Raw genomic sequence first — 5,908 nt, forward strand, 5'->3', positions numbered from 1 at the left:
TTGAAAGAATTCGCAGCATCAGCTCTGACCTCCTCTCCCGAATTCCGGCATCTCCTTTACCCGTGGTGCAGTAAAGGATGGCGATCACGCAAGCTTGAGGTTTCCTTCACGCGTCTACGTTGTCGCGTGCCTCTTTTAAACTTCTACCTTTATAGATCTGGTCTGGCGGTCTCCCCATTGTGCCCGTTCTGCGGAGAACCCGAAACGATTGATCATTTCTTGTTGACCTGCCGCCGTTTCTCCTCTTTACGGAGCCGCCTGCTGGAGCTTCCGTTGCGACAGCTTGGTTTAAGTCTGTCAGCTGGGGTTGCTCTGTCTCTTGGGGCTTCCTCCCTTGGGCACAGCAACTGGAATGTGCTCTCCGCCATGCAAAACTTCCTTACAGACACTAAACGGCTGCCGTCTTAAGCTGTGCTCTTTCTCATGATCATTATTTCTCTGGAATCAAAGCTTTCTGAAACGTGGAATATTTAGCCCCGTTCTCTAGTTCAGTCACCGATCAAACAGTATTTGTTTAGCCTATTTCAATTACTCATCTGAGATCCTTTCATTTATTTCCTAATTGCTATTATTATCATGATTATTTTATTTTTCCCCACCATTATTTTCTTGTTTAACATTTTGTACACCTATCAGTTGCCGCCTGTGTCTTGGCCAATCCCCCGCAGTGGGTATGCGCCATTTTCTAGAGGACAACAACAACAATATTTCAGCTCTTGTTTACCGAATCGAGAGGATTCAGAGGCGCCCATATTATGTTGTCGCCGTAACCAACGAAGCCTACGGATGACGAGCAGGTTGCCACGGCAGTCCCGGTGGAAGGAGGAGTCAACGAAGGCGGCACGGACACAGCGGCGGCCGGCGTTTGGACCAGCCTAGCTCAGCACCCGGCCCCGCAAACTGAGACTCCGCCGGCGCAGGACTCCAGATCAAAGAGCGGACGCAAAAGCCGACGCCATAGACGAAAGGAGAAGAAAGTCCGTGCACACTCAGCCAAGGAACCGTCTGTGGCCTCTTCAGCTGCTTCTCCTGGTACTGGACAGGAGGCGTCGATGAAGCAGGAGGGCTCGTGCGCTGGGCCAGAAGCCTCACTACCCACGTCTCCGCAGGCTCTGCTCAATTCGTCCGCTGTCGTAGGACCTCGGGTACGTGCGCAGCGCACTGTTAATGCGACAGCTTTAAGGCTGCGCGTCAGCAGAAATCGGGCATCGCACCGAGGGCGTTGTTGTGCTGAGGAACCCTCAGCCGCGCGCGCAAACTTCGGGGCTGGCAGAAAAATGTCAGCGCTTACTGGCAGTGAAATTTCCCAGGCTCACAGCAAAGCACTAAAACAGTGCCTAGCCACTGAAGGAAGCAAACTGTAAGAGGCCCACTAGCAATGATTGTGATGCCGCTAGTCAGTATAGGTCGACTCATGAGCGTGTTTCCTCTGCGAAGTTTCCGCCCATTCACCCCAAACAGCGACTGTCGCTCAACCCATTGAGTGCATACATGCCTCTGGGTTATAAGTCATCATTATCGTCATCCTGACTACACCCAATGCTGGACAAAGGCCTCTCTCTATATTGCCTCTGCACCTCTCTTATGGCTCTCCAAATAACCCTGTCGTTTGCCAGCTTTGCTGCTGCGGCTACTGTACCCCGGCAAAATTCTTAATCTCAGCAGCCCACCTAGCTTTTTGCCGGTCCCTGCCACGCTTGGCGTCTTGTGGAATCTACTCCGTTACCCTTAAGGACCAGCAGTTATTACCTTCCCATTATATGCACTGCTCAACACCGCTTCTTCCTCATGATTTCGACTGGGATTTTGTTAGCCCGCCCATGTTCTCGCACCCACTCTGTCCCCTTGGGGAGTCTTAATGTTACACCTGTAATAGCGACTCTGTATAATAGAACACTCACACTGGGTCGACATTACGATTGTGCTTTGAAGGAAGGAACTAAAGGAACAGTCCATGCCGCAGAACAGCGTTATTAATAAGGTGTGTGGCATTCACTGAGCACCACACGTTCTGGTCGCTACAAGACTCCGGCCGGACGCAAGGCAAGGGCACTCGCAACCGCGTTTCAATGGGCGCAATACATAAAAATATGCCGGTATCCTGTGCGATGTGAGTGTACGTAAAGTTCTCTGGATTGAGGTTAAAATTAATAAGAAAGTGCACAGACCTCTTTACTGGCTCGGCCCTAGTCAAAATGCAAAAAAAAATTTTTAAGAATGGCGGGTCAAAAAATGTGACCAGTATGAAAATTATGTGAAGTGAAGGAATTAGCTTCGCTTAAGCAGTCAAGTAGGTCGTCCTCCCCGGTACTCTGTACCAGATCCCTTAAGTAACAGCCATCCCCTCTGCCATCCCAAAACCCATTTTGCGTTTGTTTGGTGAACTATGACATGGAGGAGAAGTGCACGTGGCGCTTTTTCTTCGACACAGCGACAAATAATATCGAGCTAACGATACCACACTAGTTCTAAAGAAAGTCTTGTTGTGTGACTGGGGACCGATAGTAAACTCGCAAAAGGTCGATTCTCGGTTTGATGGTGGCGTGCACATCTGCGGCCTGTGCGCCTTACAATGTTTTGCGAGTAGCAGGTCGGAATGGTTCTGGTATTGTGATAGGTACTGTCCACTAACATAGTCGCCAGTCTGATTAATTCATTTAGGAACACTACTAGACAATATGCCCGAGTTATGCAAAGTCCTCTTACAAAGCTTAGGAACGAAATACTCTGAAATTGAGCACGAGCTTCAGCACGAGCAACTTAGACGAGACTGGCAAGTGAATTTTCAGGACCCATTTTTTTTCCGCAAAAAACAAACTGTGAACGTGCAACCTGCTAGACACCGAAACGTTTGCAAACACGTAGAACTTATTTACGAAAACTTAACCCGATTATTAGATGGGCTTCTTTTTATGAGTCTTAATCTTGTACGATGTAACAACTAATGGCGGAAGCGAGATTTTAATGCGGAAGCATTTAATGTCTCATCGTTGTAAGCAGCAGTTCTAGACAGAAATGTCACGCTTTTCAGTTGGTCGAAACGGTCGTGACGCCATAGTGCGCGAATGTGAAGCGGGGCCAATTGTACTTTGGCTAGTAACCATGGAAGCAATTGAGGGGATCGTATAGTGATGCTCCGAGTAAGTGGGACTGAGCTTAGTTAATTGCTTAATTATCCAATTAGCATAAATAACTTTTCTAGACAGGCCATATAAATAAATAAAACCGAGTAGGAAATTGGTCGAGCTGGGGAATCGAACCCCGGTCTTCGGCGTGCGAGACGAGCATGCTATCCACTCCGCCAAGCCAGCTCGATGGTTTGGAATGAACAAAGGCGCGTCTAGTGAATACGGTGTCTTCGCTCACTCCCATCCTCCTCCCTTCCCTTCCGGCGAGGTTTAGGTGTCCAGCGAGATATGAGAGGCACATACATTTCCTTTCCTCAAAAACCAATTTACCGACGAGCGAGGCGTAGAACCGAATGGGCGGTGGCGTTCTATGGACTCCCTGGCAGCGCTACAACACGCTGTCGCGTTCCACTCCTAAAGGCGAAGCTTAACCGTCATTAATTGTTCATACAAAACTTATCGCATAGAATTTTCAATACCAAATTGAAATGAGCTCTCCTTTAATTGGTACTGGCATGCATAGTAAGCCGAAAGGTCCTATCGGGGACAAAAGTAGTATACTCCACGCGACGGGAGACGGAACAACGAAAAGCTGCGTTGAAGTGCCATCTACAGGCGGCATGTGGGATCGGGACAGCCAGTGCATGACCTTTATTATCAGCAGGCATATCGCTTGGCTTGTTTCAATATTTCGTACTTTAGCTCGCCAAAATGCCGAAGTTTTCCGTTGCTCCGGCTCCTGCCACGTGCAGTATACCACTTTTGTCCCCGATAATACATTCCCACTTGGATCCTATCTGCCTGACATTTCTCGGCCAATGCTCGATCCGTTTAAAATTCGCCGAAGCTGTGGCCGTAATTTAAGCGCACAAGTGGAGAGGACGTGGAGTAGCACATCGCACGAACGAAGTGGTCGAGTGGCAAGGTGCTGTGCTCCGAGAGGGCAATGATTACTAAAAAAAAGGCGGTCGCCGTAGCCGGAGGCAAGCGGTAATTCAAAGCGACTGCCAGCGGACACTACGGTAACGGCAGCGCACATCTGTTGAAAATGAGCACGCGCTCTCTTTCAGCTCGAAAGACATTGCTTAGGCAAACAGACTTTACGTGTCACAACGTGTGGATTACGGGCTCTAATATAGCATTACTACTGCCCGAACAGGGCTCCTTCGAATTCTGTCCCTTGCAGGCAGAGGACACAAAGGATGCCGAGCATCAGGCGTGTCCACCGGAAGCACCGGCTGCAGTTCCTGAGGTGATCGTGGAGCTTTCTGAAAAGAAAGCTGCCTCATCTGCACCGCATTCATGTCTACGGCTTTCTGCTGCTGCAAGTCCCAAGAGCGCCCGGGACACCCTAACGGCGGTTAACGATCCGCTGCTGACTGCTCGCGCGGATGTCATCTCTACCACGGTGAACTGCTGGTTGAATTCTAGCATGTTTATCGTGCAACAGCAGATGAAATGAGTACGGAGCTAAAATATGTTGTGAGAGTATTCTGGGGTCGGCCAGTTGGTTCATATTTTCTACGAAACCGGTTAAGACAGCTCCATGTAACGAAGACAAGATAGAAGAAACACGAAGCGCCAGACGGGCGCTGACTACTACCAACTCTTTATTGCATCATTAAAACCAATACATTTTATACCATTTTCCTGGACCACTTGATGCGCTGTCAGCCAGTGGACATTGCGAAAGAACGTCTGACACGCTTGGCGGTCGTTACGCAGCGAAAATCAATTCTTGAAACGTGTATGCACAAACATACTTTCCTACTCTAACATGCATTGCGTTGGGATGTGCTAATCTGTTTCGTATAAAGTAAAATATGTTTTTGTGAAACTAAAGGATATACGGCTCGAAGAAGACAGAAGGCGCGTAGAATGGACGTGTTGCAAATAAATAGAGATGACACGCTGCGGTAGCATACATGCTGCCAAAAAAAAAAGGGAAGCGTTCGTATCGATGTCAGCGTATATAAATATGAAGCTGATTCTCGCACATGCAAACTGCGCATAGCAGACTGCAGGTGATGTTTCAATTCGTGCAAGTTGGTGCAAAATGCTGCTACGTTAAGCATAGTTAACCTATCTGGTAAAGATTTATTGAAGGGGAGCAGGACACATGTGTCTCGTCTGCAGCTGCAAAATAGGTTAGAGTTTTGACTTCGTAATTGTCGTTTTCGCGTGCATGCTTTTCACATACGTTGTGTTAGCTTAAAATGCTCTATAATCAGTTAACAAAGGGGTTGTTTTGGCGCGCTGGTGAGCCATTCCAAGAACTTAAAGCGCACAAACAGACGAGGACGAAGAACGGAGCCCAGACATACGCGACCTGTTCGTTTCCCTGGAGTCCCTGGTGACCAGGGACTCAAATCAGGTTACGTGGTGTTGGACCTTCGCATCGGCAGCTATAAGGCAGTATGCCCCAGGCTAGCGGGGTAGCCCAGCCCAGCTCATAGTTCCGACAGGCCCATCGCGAGTCGGTGATGATGTGTTTCGACTTGGCATGAGTGAGAGCCAGAACAATGACAATCTCCTCCACGTGTGTTGCGCTGTAGGCTTTGAAAGTCAGCCTGTTAACGGTGTTTGTGTTGTGCATGACTGCGGCCGTGTACAACACCCCGTGGTGTGGGCCGGCACGTCCACAATCTGGCCATTACATTCAAACAAATCACCGATTACTACAAGGAGGAGCACCGGCGCTACCCGGCCCCTTGTAAGGGTCTGGATCGCGCTGACGAGCGCCTCCTCATCAAAATTCTTACTAACACTGTATTGTGCCC

The 5,908-nt window shown here is 48.9% G+C and overlaps 1 pseudogene; it reads left to right on the plus strand.

Annotated features, from left to right (window-relative positions):
* The first annotated feature begins 755 nt into the window (after positions 1–755).
* Positions 756–4,590, plus strand: LOC149334392 (uncharacterized; annotated as a pseudogene).
* Positions 4,591–5,908: the final 1,318 nt, after the last annotated feature.

The sequence above is a fragment of the Amblyomma mixtum genome, chromosome 8 (genome assembly GCF_055824585.1).
Source record: "Amblyomma mixtum isolate Tamu chromosome 8, ASM5582458v1, whole genome shotgun sequence".
Taxonomy (NCBI): domain Eukaryota; kingdom Metazoa; phylum Arthropoda; class Arachnida; order Ixodida; family Ixodidae; genus Amblyomma; species Amblyomma mixtum.